The sequence below is a fragment of the Micrasema longulum genome, unplaced genomic scaffold (genome assembly GCF_059751315.1).
Source record: "Micrasema longulum isolate JH-2025_06_02 unplaced genomic scaffold, ASM5975131v1 h1tg000261l, whole genome shotgun sequence".
Lineage (NCBI taxonomy): Eukaryota > Metazoa > Arthropoda > Insecta > Trichoptera > Brachycentridae > Micrasema > Micrasema longulum.
In genome coordinates, this window is record NW_028277465.1 from 369,820 (window position 1) to 395,074 (window position 25,255).

Genomic DNA, 25,255 nt, shown 5'->3' on the forward strand with positions numbered 1-25,255 from the left:
CACCAGACTGACGATGTCGGTCACGACGAAACCCGGTCACTGGTAAAAAATTATAAATAAAGGTGGAATATAACTACGTACGTATTTTTAGTATTATAATTAAAAATTCAGTTCCACCAAGAAATGTCAGCAGAAAAACTCAATCTATTAAAAGGCATTGATAAAATGAACTAATTAGAAGCCTTACAGTGTTTGATGTTACGAATCCTATAAAGAACTTGTATATCTACTAGTATAATTAATTTGATTTTCTTTTAAGGTCAGTTTGACTATATGTGATTTAGGGAGCGCCCGTGTTTGCAAACCCTCGTACATCCCTCGGTATTTTGAGATTTTCTACCCAGCGGCTCTGTCCACCAAATTAATTTTATTCACCTCCTTACCCACACACGTCCTCTTCTTTCTCTTTATCCACTGAGCCTTTGGGAGCCTTTAGCCTTTCATCGGCGTTTCCGCCTCTTGAACGTGCCTTAGCTCTGATAAGATCCATACGAAACCCTTTTGTTAATTTGTATGTATGCTCTTTATTACCTTTTTGTGCGAATTCATATAAATTACCGACAATAACGGCTTTATATATTGCGCTGGAAACAACGCTTGGAATTTATATTTAAAACATGCATCTTATATAAAAATAAAAATACATATTAATATGACTTTTTTTAAATTTCACACGTTTCAATGACTGAATTCACCGAAACAAACTATTTTAAAGAAATATAATTTATTATATTTTGCTCTTACTGACTTCTGTAGCTATAATATTGTAGATTTACTTTTATGATAATCGTAGTTTTTAAAGATTTCGTAAAAGCGAACTTTGTGGACAAAAAGTATTACATCGTCTATCATCTAGTTAACCTTAATAATTAGTCAAGGAATGTTATCTTTGTTTAGTTTTTTTATATTTTACTTTTTGTGCTGCTACATGTTCACTTAATTGCCATACTTACCAGTTCTTTGCTCGATGTATTATTTTTGTGTTTTTTAAATTATTTTTTATTGTTAACTTTTTTAAAGCATTCTTATGTTGTTGAAATTCCACTCGTCGATGCGTTTTGTAGCTGCAAGACTTTTTGTGATGTTAGCTATCATATAATGTAAATGTTATTAACTATCAAATATCTAAATTTAGTAAATGGGGTCTAGAATTTCAACCGTCCATGCGCTCAGTAGCTGCAAGACTTGTTGTTATCTAACTTCTATTTTTATAAATTTGCTTTTTATTTCGATTTTTAAAATATTACTTAAACTCCAAACTTCATTGTCTAATAAAAAAAATAAAAAAAATGTAAATAGGGGCTAGATTTCTTACTGTCCATGCGCTCTGTAGCTGCAAGACGTTCTGTTATCTAGCTCTTATAAATCATAATTGGAGACGAGGAACTAGAATCCCAACCGTCCATGCGCTCTATAACTGCAAGACGGGCTGGTATATCTATTTATTGTACAGCGCCCTTGAGGTGATTTTCACAAAAATGGCGCTATATAAATTATCCAAACATACATGGGCTAAGCGCGTGTAAAATCGTCTAAGCAATCAATCAATCAGTCTTTTCGCTATCCTTTTTTTGTGTGAATTTACCTTAGAGTAATAGCACGTCGCTCATTTAGCGAAACAATATTTAATGATTATTAACCGCGAAGTCAGCTACATATTACAGCAATACAACGGACCGTAGGTACTTGGGTTGAGAATTGCAAGCGCAAACCGAAACCGTCCGTTACACACACACAAACCAAAAATATTTAACGCTTCTATGCAATCGAGCTTTAGCTTATTAGGGCTTCTTTAGTGAATTATTACTCTGAAGAATGAACACAATATTCAATACGCTGTTTGTTATTGCATCGCAGTTCTAAACAGAACAATTTATCATGTTTTATTTTATTTTTATTTATTTTATTTATTTATTTATTTATTAAAGTAAAACATCAGCAGGGCATGTATGACAAGATGTATGAATGTGGAAGAAACTAAAAATGTATGCCAGGGTAGACATGTGCGGCGCGGCGGTCCATTCTCTCTGCCTACCCGTACGGGGAAATGGCGTGATGGTAGTAGTAGCAGATGATTCATAAAAATCTACACATTAAAAAAAAAAAAATCTCATAATATTACTTCTATAATGAATAACGCGCTTTTCTATCTACATTTTAGTTGACTCGCGGAAGAACAAATTTCTATTATCAAAATGGCCGTGGACTAACGCAGAGCAGAGTGGCCCACTGCCTTCCGCCAGCGCCTGTCCTCCGCTTGATACAGTATTGTTACGTACATCGGCCTCGGGTCGGCAGCTGCAGCGAACGGCCGAACTTGGGACCATTATTCGCCAAATCAATTATTTACGGTGGCGGTAATAGCTGAAAAGAGTATAAAGCGATAGAGCACTCTTCCTAAACCACAGCCACTTGCACTTACCAGGAACTCGGTAAAACTCTATACGCCATTTTTCATGTCGTGTACTCGGTAAAGCGCCTGGCTAAATGCGGTACCATCATACGTTTACATGCTTTACCTACGGGGTCTTTCTTATTGTACTCATATTATTATTATTATAATGGACAACTTTTGTAGCGCCATTTTCATACCGCAAGGGCGCTTTACTAAGTGATTTTATACATAAATAAATTTAATTTTGTTATTTAAGTAAAACAATTTATTTTGGTATTATATGCTACTGATTTATTCAAATGATTTAGAGTACAAGTTTTTAATTTTTTTCCCAAACATCACTTCACTCTCACAGCCTCGCACCGCTGCTGGGAGAGCATTCCATGCCATATGGCCTGCAACCGCACATGCGTGTTCACCAAATTTAGTGCGCTGTTTGCGTCGAGGTATAATAACTTTTCCTCTTGCCGTAAACGTAGCTGATCTAAGCGTAAGACGCCTGTAAACTAGTTCAAAAGGAAGCCCGACGATTCCAAGAATTCTTATGCAATGTGATGGGTGTGTAATGTCAAAATTTAGTTTATAATGTTTTAAATCCAAATGTTCTATTTTTGTATTTCTTCTATCTTGATGTAAGGTAGGTACCGTTAGGATGTGTCAAGGGGAAGATGAAAAAATTAGGTAATTGGCCCGAAATAATACTTATAAATGCTGTTTTATACTAAACAGTATGAGTATTCTCTACAAAAATGTTAATTTGTGTTGTATCTGATTTGTAGCGATAGTACGTATTTTTCCTTTTTAATGTCGCTCCTTTTCATGTTCTTATATTTTTAATTCATTTGTTAATTTGCACTTCATGCTGTCCTCAAGTCGCGAGCGCATACTTCACGTCATTAAATGTAATTCTCAGAAAAGCAAAGACACGGGATAAACGATTTCCACAATCTAAGCGCTCTCCGGAGAGGTCGTTTTCAAACTTATCCCTTTGAGTTTCCTCCCCCTATAAAGCAACCCCCTCCCTCTCGACTCCTGGCAGGACACGGCCTCCGTCACAAAGGACTTCCTGAAATAATTATCACGCGGCCTTTGTCACTCCTTGTCTGGCGCACTATACGGGGACAGAGCACTCGGCCTAAACAGAAAATGACTAAATTGACTAGGTACTGGTACCTATTACCTAATAGGTAGGTTACCGGATTATAACGAAGTTCCAATTTAAATCCTTTTTTGTATTAAGGTGTGATTTTAAAAATCACAATATAATCACATTATTAAAATATTTGTGTAAATCATAAGAACGCAAATATTAATAAAAACAAATAAATCACCAATGTTTCAGATGTCAGAAAATGATGAAATATTGTCGTGAAATCATATTCGTATTTTTAAAATATGTCTGTGGAATTTCAATCGAGCATTATTTACATTATTTACATTACCAGAATTGGCTATTATTTTTATTCATCAATATTTCTGTACCTCAAAGCTGAAATGCTGGAAGTCACATTTGGTAAATTGTTCAGGAGAGCGGTTTGAAGTTGAAAAACAGTTTCAAATGTATCTCTTGAAGTAAAAACACAATTTATTGCTGTTTTTTATTCATTTATAGGCTTTTGATAATAACATTTAAGAAAAAAACATTTGAAGTATGGACTATCAAATAACTATGGGACTTCTATGTTTTTTGTTCTAATCGCCCAGTCTAAGCCCTTATTCCTCATCGTACTTTAGTTTAAAAAGTAATGTAGAATATTAAATGAAAAACAATGTATTTATAAAATTTTCTTTAGGCAAAAACATTCAATTACGTGCCATTAATTAAAACATGAATTATTTATGAAAATAACAGGTTAATTTAAATTTAATGACATAATTTTATTAGTAATAAAAGAGTCATTGAAAGTAAACAGTGTGTGAAAAAAGGCAAAGTAAAATAATGGAATTAACGGCAAATAAAATTACATAATGGTTAAGTATGGCTGATTATGACAATGAGACTTAATATTGTGCAAAATCTCTCGCTGCGTCAGAGGTGGTTTGTTATAAAAATTGTGGAATTTATTCGGTATCCACTGCTTGAATACCAGCAAACCGTTGAATATTGTTGAAAGCATGAGTATTATTACTGTACTACTAGTGTTTTAGAACATGCTATTTTAGTAGTGGTATACCGGAGGACTCCAATGTTTTTAGCATGAATAGAATCCTAGTATATGAACAAAATGAAATTCCTAGCTCAATTTTGCAAAAAATTAGACTTCCAGCCTTTCAGCTTTAAGGTTCAGATTTTATTTATTAACTCTTTGAATTGAAAATTAGTATTTTTTACTAATAGACGTATTATTTGTATTATTATTTAGTGAAAAAAACTGAATTTCAGCTTCTGTTCTAGTAACAGCCTAAACCGAAATTTATTAATTTAAGTTGAACGTCACTTCAAAACGCTCGAAATTAATAGTTTTTATTGTAGAAACTTACTAATTCATTAAAATAAATGCTAAATAAAATACACAATAAAATAAAAGGCATAAATTTAATGAGTAAATTTATTTATTTTTATCACTTTTTGTTTCGTTGTCATGTTATACAACTTATACATATGTTACAGTTCTTTAACATCGGCTTTTCTCACCGGCCGAAAGCCGAAACAAACTAAAAGTCACAGGTCACGCGGCTGAATTCGAGCCATAAGAAGCACCCGAGTACGGCTGAACGTAACCCGTCACATCCCGATCGCAGGTTTTGGCCGAAGTTTCTGCCGATTTTTGGCCGAAAGCGAAACCGCGGTCGAAACTGGCCGAAACTGAAACTTGGGAAGGTCTCTATCATTACACCAATATTTTATGTTTTATAACCTGTGTGTATTTTTTAAGATAATTATTAAAAATTAAAGTTATTTAAAAAAATATATAATTTGATGTAACCTTTTTTTAAAAATGTTTTGTTTGTTTTTTAATTTTTATTTACATATGTATTTTGTGTACGTTATAATAATTACATGTAAAAACCCTATGGGCATTTATAAATAAAAAGTTTTCAATGTATATTATATTTTACTTCGAACTCGTCGGTAATCGACCCCAGAACGTTTTTTTAATTTTTTTGTTTGTTTATAATATAAACATTCGGCATAAGCCAATTAAAACAGTTACATGAAGAAACATGTGTACAAGAAACTGAACAAAAAGAACATAAAAATATGTAACAAAAACAAACAAGGGCAAAAAATAATGGTATACAATATATTCATTAACACGATCAACATAATAAGTCTTATATTATAAGACTTCGAGCTAACCCATGCCTTCATCTCACACCGTGTTAATAGCGAAGAAATCTACGAAAAGACGGATTATTATGCATAAGTGCGTTAACCGCTGCAATCTGAAACTAACTATATAGAAATAATACCTTGAATTATCTTCCATCAGTACATGTATTGTTATTGAATGAGGAACTTAAGCCCTATGGGAAATTGGACACAAAAAATGTTTTCTTGCGCGCGTTAAAAATTAGAGCATTACATCTTAGGGCAAAGTTTCTTGAAAATATACGAAAAAAATAATAAAAAATGTTTTAATAAAAACGCACTACTTTAAACGACGTCACTAGTTCATATGAACCAACCAATAATATTAGAGCGATGTAGGATATCCGGTTTGCTTACCGTGAACGAACCAATCGGGAGCACTGACAGAGAAGAACCTTTGACGTCACATGCGGATCTTTTTTAGAAATGTAAAACATAAAAAATCATAGCGCTGGTAATACGATATATAACAATTTAAAAAAATACACCGAACATCCTCATTCTATCTCTACCTAATATGCATATATTTCTTTCCCTATCAGAAATTCCTTCAAAAATTATTTTATTCCCATATTAATAAGATTGTTTTTACTGTCGATATTCCTTCCGTAAATACTAAAAATATAATAAAAAACACTTTAATGTCTTTCTCTGGAAATATATTACGTGGAAATATCTCCAAACTTGTACACTCTGCATTCCTGAACGTATTGTTTATTTACGTGTTAGTAAATTTAAAAAAATATTTTTGTAGACCCTAGGTATTAATTGACTATCGTTGTTTTTAAAACACGTTTATGCTTAAAGCGTTTGGTGTAGGTTGTATTTAAAATCACAGGCTATCACATAACTTCTACGAATTTGTAAATCAGGACAAGTAACTGTTTATTTATTTTTAAATTACTATTATTATTTAAATTATCATATACATTAATCAATGTATATTGTCAACATGAACTTCGTCGCGATGGCGATGTTTGATCTTTCTGATCTCATAGAACTCACTAGATTAAATGGTTAAATATAATTATGATGTTTGGCCACTTTTTCTCGAATACAGGATATTATATATATATAGTTGGATAATTTATAAACCGCCGTTTTTGTGAAAATCACCTCAAGGGCGCTTGTACAATTAATAAATATCCCAGTACGTCTTGCAGCTACAGAGCGCATGGACGGTTGGGATTCTAGTTCCTCGTTTTCAATTAAGATCAATAAAAAAATATAACAGATAGGAGCTAGATTACAGGACGTCTTGCAGCTACAGAGCGCATAGACAGTTATAAATTTAGCCCCCATTTACACATTTAAAAAATTGACAAATAAATTTAGTGTATTAAAAAATAAATAATATGAATAATAAAAAGGAGTAAGATTACAACACGCCTTGCAGCTACTAAGCGCATCGACGATTGGAATTCTAGACCCCGTTTACAAAATTTAGGTATTTTAAAGTTACATTTTTTTTTTTTACATTTTTTTTTTTTTTTTTTTTGCACCACAACAGGCCAGGAGGCCTAATTACAGGGGTGAATTACATCACAGAGCACCCAGGCTTGAGAAAAATCACATTTTAATTTTTGTGTTCTCACCGGGAATCGAACCCGGAACCTTCCGTGCGTGAGTCAAGCGTCTTGACCACTACACCACGGAGGCCGCCGAAAGTTGATATATTAAAGCTAGATAACCAATCATCGTGCTGCTACAAAGCGCATGGACGAGAGGAATTCCAGCAAAGTTAAAACAATATCAATAAATTTATAAAAAAATAGAGTATAGTAGTAAATTGGTCAAGTGTTCATGCCAAGAAGTAAGCGATAAAAAACTAAATAAATCAAACACTGTTTCAACTCCATGGGAGATAGATAGATGTCCAAAGAGAACCTTTTGTAGATAGTAGGTAGATATCGTCGCCATGTGGCCCGCTGGCTGGTAGATAGTTTCTGGAAACGCACGTGTGTAGTACTATTATGCCTTTTGTTCTAATGACTTAATGTCCATTTTGGTCCGTATTGTTTCGTTTTATGAGACGAAACATTCCTGTTCAAATTCACTTTTTTACATGAATATTACACAAACGCGTGTATGAGCGGTTTGATTTATCATTTTGTAAATTATTAGAAGGCAGATATTTGAAATATTATGTATTATAATCCCCTCTTTCGCATGTGCAGGCAATTCAGCAAGGTTCGCAAGCACAATGTAACAGATATAGGTGTTTTTGCTAATTCACTAATAGAATTCAAAAGTAATTTATAATGTGGTCTACTTTCAGAATTTATTATAAAGTCATTTTCCTTGCGCTTTTTATTTCTTTTTTGTCCACTTTCTAATTTTTTTGTTATTATGACTTACATAACCTTTCTTTTTTCAAAAATGATTTTTTTAAATGATTACAAGTACAAAAAAGAGAAGGGAAAAAAATATAAATAGAAGTAGTTTAAAAACTAAAATCAAAGTAAAAAAGTTATTTCAAAGTTTGTAGTTAGTATTTACAAATGGAAATAACATTAAATAATTAGGAAAAAAATTTAGTAAACGTAATTAAAAGTTAAGAATTAAAAAAAAGATGAAAAACATGCTCAGAATAAAAAATAAAAAAACATTTTCAAGAAGAAAAAACATATATATACGTACATACATATTTTAAGGGATTCAAAGAAACGATGAGAAGTATCTTTTAATTAAATATATGACAATAAATTTAAGTTGATTAAAAAAAACATCTTCAAAAATAATGACACATTATAGTAAGAAAAGATAAATATATTTTTCAAAAGCAATTCTAAAAGTAATTAAAAGTAGTTCAAAAGTATAAAAACATGTCAAGCGCAGCAGATAAAAAAGAAAGAATAGCAGGTATACCAAGTTATCTTTAAAATTTTAAAAAGCAATATAAGGAGATGATTTTGAACCAAAAGTAGTTAAATTTTTTTTATTAAAGCGATATTAGCAGTAACAAAAATTTCAGCAGAGAAATTTGATTAAAAATAACAATATTAACGCACGTAACTTGAAGTGATGTAAGAGAAAAAGGGATCAACGGGAGTTTGAATCAAAAGTTTTCAATACACTGCTTTTAAATAATTGTAATCCTATATGATAGATATCTATATAGTTGGAAAAGCTGTTAAAAGTCGATAATGATCAAAGCGTATGCGTAATTTAAGTCTTCTTAGTAATATGATGGTAATAATTGTTATTCAACTAGATTGGTTTACTGTTACACCTTCGCTACCGATATTAATGATCCTTAAGCCACAGTTTCAAACTCCATGATTTGTATTGGCCATAGTTTCCTCAGCATAATGTTCCCAAAGTTTTGGGTACGGTGACAAAATTGTTTGCGCGGCCGACATTGTGGGGTTCAGGACTGGATTTTCCTCGGGGGAAAGGGTTGGATTGGAAACCCCTCGATGGTTTTTTCACAATTTAATTTGCATATTATATTTTAATTTTGTTGGGAAAAACGACAGATTTTATATAAAAAATAATAAAATGTAAAAAATGGTACACACATCCAGTTAAAGTTTTCACGAATAAAATCATAGAAAATATTACGCAATAGAGAGAAATACATAAAATATTAAATTAGAAAATAAAAGAAGAGCACTGTAAAAAGGTTGGGGACGAGGAAAAAAGGTAAGGAGTTGGAGGAAAGAATTTTTATACCAATTCGAAATTTACTTACGATAATAACATAAACATATTAAAATGTACATACATTAATTACACACTGACAAAAGTTTCATTTTAGAGTGTTTCAAAAAGTTTTTTTTTGAAGCCACAAAATTTAAAAGGTGTTAAAAATATGTAAATGGGTAAGGACCGTCAGTACGATCGCAGTGAGTCACATCTTGCTGAAGGGTGTGATTCTATTGAATGCTGCGAATGCCCAGTTGCATTCCGCCGGCAACACTACTGACTAGTCCAACTCGTTAGCGTCCACGTCGCGAGCCCTGAACAATGGGATCACACTCATAACGGTGTGATCACAGCAGATAACGAGAGAATGAAAGGCGAGTTTCCGGCGCCTCCAAACCAGAACCAACCGGCTAAGGGAAGGTAACCCCGACAGAATAATCCACCAGAGAAGGCAACGGGAAACCACTCTGGTCATCTTTTCCCAGGAATCACTATGGCGAGTACATTCAACAAGCAGTTGTCCTGGCCTCGGAGAAGCGCAGGACCAAAATGCTTTCGCTGTACTGATCGCCGACGTCAGGGGGACCTGATAAGAACCGGCAAGAAGAAGTACACATTTAGAGCAGCTACGATAGAAAAATAAGTTTTGAAGAATTTTATTTTTGAGCAATGGATCATAAAAAATTTGAATCTGTCGTGGTGACTTGACGGGACAATTTATTGAAATACGCTCTAAGAGATAAGGACTATCAATAAAATTGTTCAAAATTTTGTAGAGAAAAGACAGATCAGAAATGCTTCTACGTTCAGTAGGAAAGTTAAACTATAAAAGTGTAAATCTAATGTTTTTTTGTTTTGTTCTTTCAATTATCTATATATTGATGTGCTAAGTGTTATTTTCAATTGATGTTTTATTGAACTGTATTTTTTATCCTAACTCAGCACAGGAGATGGATTTAGGTCTCGTTTCCCAATAAATCTAAAATATTAAATTATTTGCGAATACGTAAATAAATAAAATACTTGGGTCTAATCACTATCTCCTGATACAAATACAACGTTCTGGCTATGATTTATCGGCCTACCATCACCTAAGTTGAGAAACCCATTTAACCATATTACAGTATTGAAATAGACTTAGAATAGTTTACGGTCGCTGATTTAATGTCACCGATACATTTAAGTTTGTAAGTGAAAATTCTTGATGGAAGTTCATTGTAATTTATTATATAAATAAAACACGAGTGATACTTTAATCCACAAATTTGGAATATCCAGTGACCGGTTTCATCGCTTTCGCGACATCTTCGAGACTGGTATCTTTATTAAAGAGTTAAATGTATTTATACAGAACAGAGGTAAGGATAGATAATTCAAAGTTATATGTAAGTAAATGAAATAAAGTTATTTTTATCTTAAGGATCATTATCAACAAATTTTCTTTGGGTTAACTAATGAATTGATATAATGCTATTTTAATGAGTTTAAGTATTTTATTTTTAGTGTCCCTCCTTCGTGAGTGTGGTTTTGTAAATAATGATTTCTGAAAAACAAAGGGTAAAAAGTCATTAGTAAAATTATATTACAATGGGTAGCATTATATCAATTCATAAGTTAACCCAAAGAAAATTTGTTGATAATGATCCTTAAGATAAAAATAACTTTATTTAATTTACTTACATATAACTTTGAAATATCTATCCTTACCTCTGTTCTGTATAAATACATTTAACTCTTTAATAAAGATACAAGTCTAGAAGATGTCGCGAAAGCGATGAAACCGGTCACTGGATATTCCAAATTTGTGGATTAAAGTATCACTCGTATTCTATTTATATAATAAATCACCAATACATTCTATTTTGATTATCCGATCATCGGCACAAACAGTAAATAACTCACCCTTAATTATTGACCATTCAGAATATATCCACCATAAAATATAAATATCAAACTTAATCTTGCCTTTCACAGCATCCAACCATATTTTAAGTATTTGAATTTTGAAAACGGTCTGCTAAACATACATAACAACAAAGCTTAATTCATTTTGATGTTCGTGTTTTTGAAATGGCGAATGGGTGTAATTATTTTTAAATTTTATGAAATGATCCAGTCGAGCGCAATGTGGACCGCTTTTTCACCTTTAAACGCTTACTAAGGGTCCCGAAATAAACCCACCCTTTTCATAATTTTGTATACCTTATAAAGATAAAATATATGGTTTCACAAGTGATTGAAAATTCGAAAAAAGGTTGCTGACCAAAAACTACACTGTTCAACGGTGAGCAGAAAAATTACTTATTACAATTTAATTTTGTAGAACCCTTTTGTGAGGTATATATAAAAAGGGGTCTTAATTAAATTGTGTTCACGGAATTCTTTCACGTAGAAAAATACAAATCTTTTTATGGCGACATTTTCCTCAAAGGGTGATGAAAATATTACCGTCTGATAACAAGGCGTTAGAAAATCCGTATCAATATCAAAAGGAATGGTGGAGGGGGTTGAAAGAATCAATTAAATAATAAATATAGCTATACAAAGTATTACTTTAATTTGAATTATTACTTCTAATTTGTTTTATATTTATTACTGGGGTTTATTATTATTATATACACTAACAGCATTAAGCTAATGCGTGCACATCTAATGCACAGTGTTTTAATAAATTTAAACAAATTTACGATATTTATAACATACAGTAGAAAATATGATATATGTTTGTGTTCTTCCTGTCGTATTTTTAACGCGTTAACCGAACGCGCACTAATAATTTTCCTGGAAAACCCGTTGCTCATTTAAATATTAATAAAACACCTATAATTGAATGAAACTATGCTTTTGTAAATGATGTGTTTTACTGTCAATAATACTTTTTTATTTATTGAAATAAAAATTTATCGCAGGAGGCTAAACTAGCAGTTCACAACGGAGTTCTAGTGCCAACTCTGATGTTTGGGAGCGAAGTATGGAATTAGAAAAATGATGATGAAAGTAGGTTAAATGCTGTCGAAATGCGATCCCTCAGGCGAATGTGTGATAAAATGATGTATGATAGGTGCACAAATGTCGAGATCCGTGAAGTGTGTAAGGTTAAGACATGCATTATTGACAGAATCAAGAAAGGGATGCTGCGTTGGTTTGGACATGCAGAGCGAATGGACAGCGAAAGAACGGCTTAAAAGATCTACGATGCAAATGTTGATGGATGCAGAAAACGAGGAAGACCGATAAAGACATGGCACGATCAAGTCCATCAAATACTTGAAGATGGACATGTCAAAAGTAGGAATAATCGGCGTGCGTGCATGAGAAGATGTATAAATGTAGAGGAAGCGAGGTCTGTATGCCAAGATAGAGTGTTATGGCGTTCTATCCTCTCTGCCTACCCCTACGGGGAAACGGCGTGATGGTTTAATTGTTCGTTTGTAATTAATAAAAAAATATGCGTTTTGTGAGTTTTCAAAACAAGCAAATTATTTTTTTAATAAAGTATTCCAGAACTTGTATATTTTTACTTCTGTCGTCCCTTTCAAGAGTTTATTTATTTATTACAACAGTACAGTTTATTGAATAGTACAGTAACGTATCCGAAACTCCATGAGACGTAAAGTCATGTGTTGAGTTGGAATACAACATAATGGAAAGTGGAAGCATACATATTATTTGAAAACACAAAAATAAAAACTGCAACATAAAAAAATAATTTATCACTATCATGGCCCCGATTACAATGGGAAGTTAACATTTATCTTCAATTTTATCTACAAAGTAAAATTAAGTTTTCTGTATGAAAAGGAGAATATGCATACATTTTTTTCTTCTGAACATGTTCAATTAATTATAGGTTACCGACGAAGATACTTAAAATGTTCATGATAAACTCATTTTCGTACACAATTATCGGGTTTTCTCTATAGACAGTCGAATATAACTATGTTAACTTCTAATCAGGGCCCTGAAACAACAATAAACAAATAAATGCTTGAAATGTTTTGCAGCAGTCTGGAGCAGCTGAGTTAAAATCAAGTTTAAAATTCACTTTAAAAAAAAAACAAAGTAAATTAAATCAATAATTTAATTTATTTGATGGGTTTTTTTTATGCAAAATGTTTTTCATTTCATTCCTGGATTTTACTATTCATTATTTTTTTACCTACGAGTTTTCAGTATGTATACAAAGTCGGCCTCGTGGTGTAATTTTCAGCGCGTTTGCCTACCATTCTAGGGGTCTCGCGTTCGATTCCCGACATGGTGAATATGAAATATTTATTCAAAAGGGTGTTTTCACACTAGAATATTTCATAGCCCCTGTACTGATGTCTGAAGCGTAAGACTGGTCATCTTGCCTTCATGTAACAAACATGCTCAAGGCACGCTGCGATCGGTGTACCAATGTAGTGCCCTATGCTTCATTAGGTGCGGAAAGGGAATGATGGTGATACAACATAGCTTTTTGCGTCGACGAAAATTGTCTATCTTATATCGTTTGCTCATAAACGTTGTTAATAGATGGTATGCCATATTGTGTACGTGTCGACTCCGCACTAATTACTACTGACTCACCTTTCGATCTATCGAACTGTCTCTGTTTGATATCTCTAGTCTATTAGAATATTTCATGTAACGTTGCTATCATACATTATTAATTTCGTTCTCGCTTACCCACAAAGCTAATTGGTATGGGAAAACGTTGTGCGTGGCAGTATGTATTTCGATACATTAATCAAACAAACGGGGTAGTATGTACATATTGTACATACCTATATAGGAAAAACAGTTAGTAATTATTTCAGGAAGTCGTGGAAAAATACTTTTAAATTTTGACTTAGAAATAATAAAGCACTATTCTTCAGTTTTCACAGAACTAATTACAGTTTCCAGCCCTAAACATAGGTAATAGCTACCTAAAAAGATTGATTACAATCTAGACCTGGATCATTCGTATTTTGACATTAAATTTCTCTATTTTATTGATCAATTAAAAACGTCAATTTTATTAACCCTTATTGGGGCCTAAGGGCATTTACCAAATGTAAACAAAAGAACTGTAAATAAAATATATGTATATATCGCATTTGGTCTAAATACAGTAATTGACAATATTTTGAGTTTGTCCAAATTTTTGTAGACAAGGACTGGATTCGACTCCCTGGGGAGCTGTTTAGATTAACATATTACAACAGAGATGAAGAACATTTAAGAGAAGGTAATATAGAAGTCTAGGCATCTACAGGGCTTATGACCTGTCAATGGCTGGTTTAAGTGGCCACTTTACACGCTGTGTAACATTCACCATTCTGCCTATATTTGAACATCTATAGCCCTTCAATTCTTTCATCTGTTGATGTTTGTGAAGTTAAAGAGCTGAAACCTTTATTTATGCGGGTGAGATTCATCTAATTGAATTATTTCACCTACATACTAGGCAACGCCTAAAAATGTTATTTTTTCAATTTCTATACTTCTTCGTGGACCAGGTGGATTTATCAACGCTATAGATGTTCAAATATAGGCAGAATGGTGAATGTTACACAGCGTGTAAAGTGGCCACCTCAACCAGCCATTGACAGGTCATAAGCCCTGTAGATGCCTAGACTTCTTCTTTTTCTAGCTTTGTTGGCTTATGTATAAGTCACTGCACAACTCTGCTCCGGAATATCTAAAGGAACTATGCATTCCAGGTGAACTAGCTGACAGGCGTCTCACGCTTAGATCAGCTACGTCTACGGCGAGAGGAAAAGTTATTGTACCTCTACGCAAACAGCGCACTAAATTTAGTGAACGCGCATTTGCGGTCGCAGGCCCTATGGCATGCAATGCTCTCCCAGCAGAGGTGCGAGGCTGTGAAAATGAAGTGATGTTTCGGAAAAAAACTAAAAACCCACTTGTTCTCTAAATCGTTTGAATAAATCCGTAGCATGTGACAACAAAATAAATTATTTTAATTAAATTACAAATTTAAAAGCTTTAATTAAATTAATTTAACAATAGAATCACTATGTAAAGCGCCCTTGAGGTATTTTATTACGAAAATGGCGCTATATAAGTTATCCGTAATAATAATAATAATAATTACCTTCTCTTAAATGTTCTTCATCTCTGTTGTAATATGTTTACAGTAATTGATATCAAACTTTCGATTACGTTCATTCAATAAATATACGAGTACGTACTCAAATCTAGCAATAGCCAAGCATTGCCGGGTTTTCAGATCGTTATTAATAAAACATGTATAATTCATGAACATGAATTTACTTAACTCCCAGGAGTTAAAAAAAAATCATTTGGGACGGTACATAAAAAGAAAACATTTTTGTAGCAGTACTTAATATCAGTTAATACAATCCAAAATAGTAAGAGAACACAACATTAGAAATTGACATGAAACGCAGTATTATAATCTATTTATTTAAATTATATTAACAAATATCACTATCGAAAATATTTAAGTAATATTTTTTAATTGCAAATGTTAAAATGTGATATTTTTATCTCCACCATTTTACGATTTTTTTTTTTTTTAAATTAACACACTAATTTAATTACAATTATTTAAACGTTTTATACGAACATAAATAATACCTACGTTTAGCTACCGTTACCCAAAACTGCCATAATATATTCGGTGGAAGACTCAAATATTTATCCTAGATTGCTTATCACAGGCAAACGAGCATATTTTCACTGAGATAATACACCTTGTCCCATTTACCTTAACTATATTACATAATTTAGTGTTAAACGTTGAAGTCAAACGATGCGCGAATTACGCCTTGTTCCCAAATGAAATCATCACATGAGAACGCAATTTGATTCAAACTGTTACGCTTTTTAAGGCTCTGTTTATTTTCCTTTCAGAAATAATTTCGTCCCCAACGACAATAAGCATTACAGTACCTATCCTGAATAGGGCCTGATTGATGACGGTAATATTAATAATAATTCGAGGATTCATCATTCACTCAAAATGTTCTTTATGAGTATCGATAATTTTACTCTCGCTCAGAGATGATTTCATTTATCGAATCAAGTTTTTCCATCTATTATTTTTTTTTTCACTATCAATTTGAAGTTTCAATCATCCCAGATGTTACTTTTATTTATTGAATATCGAAAACCCAAGTTCAAAGGACAAGTTTAGAATTTTGTAAATATATTACTTTAAATTATTTTAAAACCAACGACATATGTATACCTAGTTCTCAGTAAAAAAAAATATCGTACACGGCTTACTACGACCTTTTACAAAATATGTAAATAATATTTTATAGATTATGTAAATAATAAATAATTCTAAATTTGTTGCAACAGAGAGGAGAAACATTTTTAAGAAGGGAATAAGGAAGTCTAGGCATTTACGGGGCTTATGACCTGTCATTGGCTGGTTTTAATGGCCACTTTACACACTGTGAAACATTCACCATTCTGCCTATGTTTTAACATAGATTATTTCCTAATAATAAATTATAGGTAGAACGGACTCCTCAGTTTTAGAAACTTATATTTATTTCATTGCCTGAAATATGTTTACTTAAATAGGGAATTGTTTAGTAATAATTTAAATCGTATTAGTAATAGATCCGATAGTGTACTGGACATTTTTTCTAAAGTGTATTTTTGTAATTATATTTTTATGTAAATAATATGTGTATGGAAAAATAAACAAATTAAAAAAAAAAAATAAAAAAATAAAAACATTCGCATTTCCTCAACTCTTCCATCTGTTGCCTTTAGTGAAGGAATAGAGCTGAAACCTTTATCATGTGGGTGAGATTCATCCGGCTGAACTAATTTACCTACTAGGCAACGCCTGAAATCAATTTTCCAATTTTTATAGTTCTTCTTTTACCAATATAGTTAATTCAACAATGTTTTGAGTATGTCTAAATGTTTACAGACTGGCTGGAAATATGAATGTTTAAACATAGGCAGAATGGTGACTGTTACACAATGTGTAAAGTGGCCACTTAAGCCAGCCAATGACAGGTCAAAGCCCTGTAGATGCTTAGACTTTTATAATCCCTTCTCGAAAATGTTCTTCATCTTAGTTGTAATATATCAATATTAACAGCCAACAAAGTTGAAACCAATCCTTTTCTACAAAAATTTAGACAAACTCAAAATATTGTTGGTAAATAAATTTCATGAAATATTTTACTGTGTGTAAATCAAATGCAATTAGAGGAATCCTAATTAAGATGGGAAAAAAACACCCGTCTCTAACCGCCTACCATTTATTTTATTAATAAAACAATTAATTATTAAAATTTATGAAGTATAATAACATGGAGTATTATAATGAAAGTATAATAATCATAACTTCAATAAAGACACTGGATTAAAAGCACTTCATGTTGAAAATAAAATATTAAATTTAGACAACTTAGAAATCTTAGAAATTAAAAAAGCTATTCATAATAAGAAAACAATAATTAATAACCAAATAAACAATATTTCTTTTAGTCCTCTCCTGTCTTACTTCGAAAATAATGATATCAGATTACCACCCGCGTAAGAAAAAAAACACTTGATTTATTGGGTCCACGTGTAGTATTTAGTGAACATGATAGAAATATAATAAAAAGGAATCAATTCATTAGTTACGTAAACCTTGACAATGAAGCTTGTTTGCTTTGAAACCGGTCGGTGAAAAATAAAAATTAGTGGTTAAAAACAAAGTTGTTTTATTTATTTTATTATAATGAATAACCACAAAGTTAGTGCTTCAAATATAAACTTCATATAAAGTTGTTTGATTTATTTTATCAAAATGTGTCCAAAAACAAAGTGATTCAATTTTCAATTATAATACGAATAATCATGGAGTTAGTGCTTAGTAGTAGTAGTTCAAAGATGTAGTATTTATGATAAGATACATATTCTATCTCTATTGAGAAATGTATATATGTTGAGATTGTTATTAACATTTTTATTTATAAATATTTACAAAAATAATAATTGTGTCTCAAAAATGTGTTATTTGTTTAGTGCCATAATAGGGAAATACCACTTTTTTTTGCATTTTAAAAGTAATAAGGGTCTATGAAATGCTGTCCAGTAAAAAAAAACACTTTTTGCCACTTAGTAGCATAAAAAATATTTTTAAATTTGTGATTTTGAATTTCCGCAAAAACGGTCATTGCATTGGCCACGCCCTAATACGTCACGATTCATGTTAATTTTCAAATTTGTTCTAAACCACTCAAATTTTTATCTAACATCGTCATGAATCTCAACGTCACAACACATTTTTTTTTAAACTTTCTTTTTTTAAATTTTTATAAAAAAAAAATTCCACCATATTTACAATAATTTTGAAAATACAATTAATTATTCTAAATCCATTTAATATATTTTTGTCGGTAGGTATTCGTAGTACGTGATATTTCTCTATTGCTGTTGCATTATATCTACTACCTAAATTAGCTCTATGGTTTAAATCCTTTCCCAAACGACTTTCATTATTAAACATAATATTATATTACCCGCGTGTTGTCTTAGTAATATGTACGAGTATGTAGAAGTCGCATGGGAAATCGTCCTAAGAAAAATCGAATTTTACAACCCCTGTTCTGAGAATAGGCACTCGTTCGACTTTACACAGTCCCAGTGCGGGGACTTTCTGACAAGGCCGAAGAGTTCTGCCGTCAAATTCAATTATTAGATAACAATTTAAGACTTTTGAACGGTCCCTTCCGACCGTTAAATATTGACACAGGCGACCAAATCAGTTTATCGAACACGTCATCTCGACGAGATTTCAATGCGGCGTGAATAAATTCGAATATAGGGCTATTTACGTTGAGTTCAATTTCTAATATTAAAAAAAAATAAAATATTTATATATTTTTTTTATAAACACACATAACTGTATTCTTCATCAATCTGGACACAAAATACAGGACGATACCTCTTACTCCATCTTTGATCCTATCAGTTCAAGTCAAGATATTCGGGTTCCAAGGAACGTGATATTTAAAAATAAAAATATTCTATGGTTACATATTTTCATATTTATTACAGCAATTTATATTATGTTATATACAGTATAAAGATGGGCATTTCTTTTTTTAAAATAAAAATAGCAATAATAGTTAGTGTTTCAAAAATTAAGCTGTTCCGTGAAGACGTTTAAAAAATAACAGCTTGCTGCAAATTCACACACGTAAATACCTATCCCATGCGGACACAAAATACGAAAATAATCTAACGTAGTTAGGTAAATATTTTCTTTTATTAAACTCTATAGAATTTGATAATACTGGCACGTGAAAAAACACGTAATTCAAGATTGTTTATGCAAAAAGATGGGTCGTTCGTTAAATAAATGGTTGGGGCAGCTTTTTATCCCCAGAACATAGTAGAGTTATATGGGTTCTTTTAACAAGGTAAAAGCTTTGCGAATAGGAATATATTTCATTTTTTGAATAAGATCAAATACCAACTTGTAATATATTTTACCCGCACCAATTCATCAATATAATGGTACACACTATTTTTAATGAGATATGTGAATATTTTATTGACTATTAACGAAGCTTTATATTGCTTTAGGGCATCGGACATTTTATACGTAATTATTTCACAATGATTTCCGCTGTCGTTTCTACACATATTATCAGGACTGGTAAAATTTGATATTATTTTTTTTTTCTTATTTTTAAAACCGGTCGGCATAATATATTTTAAACAGTCATAATAAACTCTTGATTTGACGTTCTCGAGAAAAAAAATATTTTGAGTGGTTTCTTAAGATTTGATATATTATTGTGAGCGTGATGATGACGATGCACTATCAGAGCTGGTATTCTGAACGGAATTGCGCGCGAAAAGATCGCTCTGTTAGCATGTATTTAGTACATAAATACGCGTTGAAAATGCGTTTTCTACACGCAGGGGTTATTCTGAATCTCCTCTATCCCCTAAAAAAAGGGTTTTTTATTTTTTTCATGCACCTAAACTTTACTTGATAAAATGGCAACACTGATGATTAAACGTCAAATGATGTGTAAAACAATAAAAAAAAAAAACGAAAAAAACGTATACGGTTTGGTCAATTCAACCTAATGAAGTGTTTTGCGTAATGCTTAACGTCGCAATAATGGTCTAAATTATTTTTTTGTATTTACTTTCACGTGTTCGTATTCGTTTGCCGTTTAATCATCAGTGTGGCCATAAATGAAGCAAAGTTTAGGCGCATGCAAAAAATAAATATCCACAAATTAACCACTCCATAAAACCATGAAATTTCAAATACAATAAAATTACTGAATATTTTATATTAACTTGTGCCCACAGGTTGTAGGTTATAGGGTATTTTTTTGCTGATTATCTAAATGAAAACTTGCACGCTTTAAAGGTTTTCCCCATTTGGGTCGCTTTTTAATGTAACTAGTCACGTCATGTTATTTCTGTAAAGTGTTTCTTAACCTGTTTCTTTAATACGTACTCATATTTCAAAAACTTTAAGGGTTGCAAAAATGGGCAAAACTTATCAGGTATTTGCGTTTTAGAAGCAAATTTTACGCCGGCTGACGAGGAAACGCGGTCTCCCTATTCTTCACATTAGGTTTATATTTGATGATTCTAATGCCCTCCTTCCGCCCTGCACAGCAAAATCGGTAAAACGCATACAAAATCAATCACAGCATACGAAATGGTCAGTAAGGGGAAATTTCATTGAGCTATAAAGTTTTTAGTAGGTTCACACCTCGATTCTGCCTTGTTTGCGGGCGGATGACGTTTCCCGTCTGTAGTAAAACTTTACTTTTTCAATGGAAACTTCCGACCCTTAAAAACTTTCCTTTCGCAAATTATGTTGACAACAGGTTTGCCCATTAAAGCAACACTTTTCACTTGACAGGCTTTATAATTTTTCGATGAATTTTCTGTTATCATGAAACCAAACATCTTTTAAAATACGCTTTAATCTATTCAATTACATTTTTTTCAAAATTAGTATTACTGTTAAAGATATGGTACACTAAAACCTCGTTTTCAGGATTTCAAATATCACGGTCCAAATATCAAATTAAAAAAAAAAGATAACACCTATTTAACAATTCGTAATAGTAATACAGGGTGTTCTTTAAACCCTGTCACATCCGAAACCACGACGATCAGAATTGGCAAGAAGACATATTAGCATGTTTAAAAAAATATATATTTAACAAAACAAATGGTTGCTTACTCCTGCAGAGGAGAAGCGAGGGGAGCCCGGATTTGGCGTATCAGACTTCCCCTTCCCTCCCACCCTTTTTTTCTCCCATGCAGAAGTCAGAAACCATTTGCTTTTTCTGATATTCTATTTTTTTAAATTTTATTTGTTCTAAAAAATTATTTTCATGTGGCAATATGTCTTCTTGCTCATACTGATCATCGTGGTTTCGGATGTGACAGGGTTTAATGAACACCCTGTATATTATACGATTCGTCTTTGGAATGCCCTGCCCTGCCCTACATTGCTCTTTTATTTGCTTGGCGAATAATATAATGTAAATAGTATGATAGTGAATAAATTTTATTACGATTTTTTTTTACTTTATTTTGATGTTATGTTATATTTAAGAAAAAAAATACGATACAATATTATTTTTAACCATTTCGTTTCTTTTTATATCCCGAATAGATTAAGACAATTAATGTTAAGCAAACATCAGTTTAGAGTTTACTACTTCCACTCCTTAATTATGCAGATGTATGTTATCCAGATGTATGTTATCCAGATGCTAATTCTGAATTTCTTGAAAGTTGGAACGATTGCAGAATGTTTGTATACGTCATATATTTCACCTTCGCAAATTCGACCACATAACCGAATATCGCACGCAACGACACTGGCACTGGAAACATTCACATTCTATCACTTCTTCACAATATTTTTTTAATAACTGAGAAAGCTCTTCCAACCTCCATTACAGCATGGGCTATCTCTTCGTTTAAGAAACGAGAGTACCCATTTAATACCCATTCACGGCTCTTTTTTTGCCTCCTCTTTCACAGTAGTATCTACTCGATGGAATAATCTACCCACTAATGTTAGAGACGCCCCTTCATTTACATTCAAATTAGGGATGTAACGATTCCGATACCGATATATCGGCATCGCCGATTATATACAGCCGATATTAAGAGTTTGAAAAGCTATAATACTTGTCTTATCAACTGAGCTCAGTTGCCTCAGAGCGTCTGTTTTCAACTGCAGGTCTCATACAAAATGATTTGCGTAACAGATTGTCTGCTAACAATTTGAACAAACTTTTATTTTCTTAACAAAAATCTACCAAAACTTAACTTTAATTACTGACTTTGTCTTTTGTATCGGTTTACTTTACCACTTCGTGTAATTAAATGATAATTACTTTCTTAATTAGCGCTTTGATTGCTTGATAATATTCTTGATTATAACATACAAATAAACGCTTTCTTCAAATTTTTATTTAACATTTTGGTTTACAACCTTGTCAAAGTTCAGCCTCTAAAAAATATTTTTAACTTATATGCAGAATAAAGACAATTCTTCATTATTTATTTGTTTTTTTTTTCTATTTCTACTAAGCCACTGATCGGTATCGGTATCGTATCGGGAAAATTATGTATCGTTACATCTCCAATTCAAATTACGTATGATATGTCACTTCCTGAATATTTAAGTTGTTCCTTTCTCCCCCTTTTTCCTTCCCCCTTTACCCCCTCCTCACTTCATAAAATAGTGTATATATTTAGCTAATTTTTATTTCTTAAAAAATATATGTGCCCATATATCAATGTTTTGTTTTATAATGAAAATATTATAATAAACCTACAATATGTTCATATACCACTGATTTTCTCAAATTAAACGGTTTGGGTAAGTAGGAAGAAAATGCCTTTAGACAATATGCCCGCCCTTATGCATATGTATGTAAACTGTATACACATGAAGTGTAAAATCAATAAAATAATTATATATATTTTTACACAAGGAAACCTTTCCAGCATTGTTATTTTTACCATATATTTATACGCGGTATTGTGTGGAACGTATCCATATTGTAAAAAGAGATTACAATGTAATAATATTTTTACTGAATGATTAATGATGATAATGGTTTACCTAAAGGTACCGTAAATTAATTTTATTTTTGTTACAGACTGGCGACACCAACAATGACTATCTCAACAATTCTTTAACTAAGGTAATGCACTCATTAATTTTATAAGTAATTCTAAGTAATTAATAACAATCTTTTCAAACAAACAAAAAAACATAATTTAATTTAGAGCTTTATTAAATAAAAAATAATTTAAAAGTTTTATGTTACTTTTGTACATTATTGGTTTATATTATTTCCATTTTGTATTTTCTGAACTTTTTATTTATTTACTTAACTATTTATTTTTTTAAATTGTTTATTTTTTACCTTTTTTATTATTGTAATTTTATTTGTTTTTCGTCGGAATGTAAGAAATTGCTAATGGCAACAAGTCCGGCATTTTTTTACTTTAACTTTTTTTTAAACTTTTTAAACTTTTTTTTGCACCACAACAGGCCAGGAGGCCCAATTACAGTGGTGAATTACATCACAAAACACCCAGGCTTGAGAAAAAAATATTTTTTTGTGTTCTCACTGGGAATCTAACCTGGAACCTTCCGTGTGTGAATCAAGTGTCTTGACCTCTACACCACGGAGGCCGCTATTTTACCGTGTATACCTTTGTTTTCTTTTTATTCATGTTTTTTTTTGTATACGTTATATTCTATATTATAGTCGATAAAGTTTTTTTTTCGGACTAAAATGAATACTTGAGTTCTTATTATTCACTCAAATATTTTTTTAAATCAGACTTTTTCTTAAAAGTCGTAAATAACTTGTGTTGGAAAAATAGAAATCGAGTTGTTGTAGAATGGGATTTGAACCTCGGACCTTTGCTCCGTGAGTCCACAATACTACCACGAGAGCACAACCTGGTTTGAAATTTATATGAATTATTCTATAAAATAAACGCAGGGTTTCACCGGAACCACATATATTTTACGATGAATAATAATTGTAAAAAACATCCCTTTTATATGATGAAAAGCGTAGGTCGCTGGCTCGCGCTACCCTTTATCCGCACGCTATTTATTCCGTCAAATTAATGGTATCCATCGAGTATTGAGTGGTGTTTTTATTAGTCGATGGTCCTTGGGATCTTCAATGACCCCTCAAGCCCCGGCCAGCCAATTACTCACCGGGTAAAGGGTTCCGGAGCCCGGAATCGCGACCTGCCGAGTTGCGAGTTGCGAGTCGCGCCCACTTAACAATTCCCGCGTGTACGCTGACTGCTTGTTTTCTGTTTATTTTGCACAAACCTCTGATTCTTGGTTTTTTTAATGACAAGCTGAACCCGGTAATGCTTCGCTTTTGCTAGATTTGAGTATATTACTCGAAAGTTTGATATCAGTTTTTGTATTTTGTTTAAATTTAATACGTACATATTCATTATTATTTTAGTGTTTCGGATAACATGAATTGTTGGAATTTGCGGTGACAAGGAATTTTGATAAATAGGTATTTGAACATAGTTTTTCTGTTACTGTCTTGCGGATGCCTCCCCAATACCGTGCGAAAAAGACAACTGCATGTCGGATCTTTTGTTAGAATAGACAAAATCGACATTTCGTTTTCCGCACGTCTAAAAAAATGTGTATTCGTACGTTCTGCGTTTTTTTACAGGTTTTTGGATGGTTCAAGTTCCCATAGTTTTTCTAAAAACTTAACAATAGGGACACGCAAATGGTAAATATCTATAGTGTGTAAAAAAAACCACTGCTCTTGTGCCATAATCCAGAGAGAAAATACGGGTATACTTTTGTATGAAGAAAAGTCGGACCGCGTTTCTTCTTAAGATTAAACATTATTTAGTATGCT

The 25,255-nt window shown here is 32.1% G+C and overlaps 1 protein-coding gene across 3 annotated transcripts in view; it reads left to right on the top strand.

The window, feature by feature from the left end:
* tty (tweety) overlaps positions 1-25,255 on the top strand; it is a 253,959-nt gene that overhangs the window by 91,097 nt on the left and 137,607 nt on the right. For all 3 annotated transcript variants that reach the window (XM_088224035.1, XM_088224037.1, XM_088224036.1), the window contains one exon: positions 23,495-23,539. The gene's annotated coding sequence lies outside the window, so the exon portion shown is untranslated. The remainder of the gene's footprint in view (positions 1-23,494; positions 23,540-25,255) is intronic.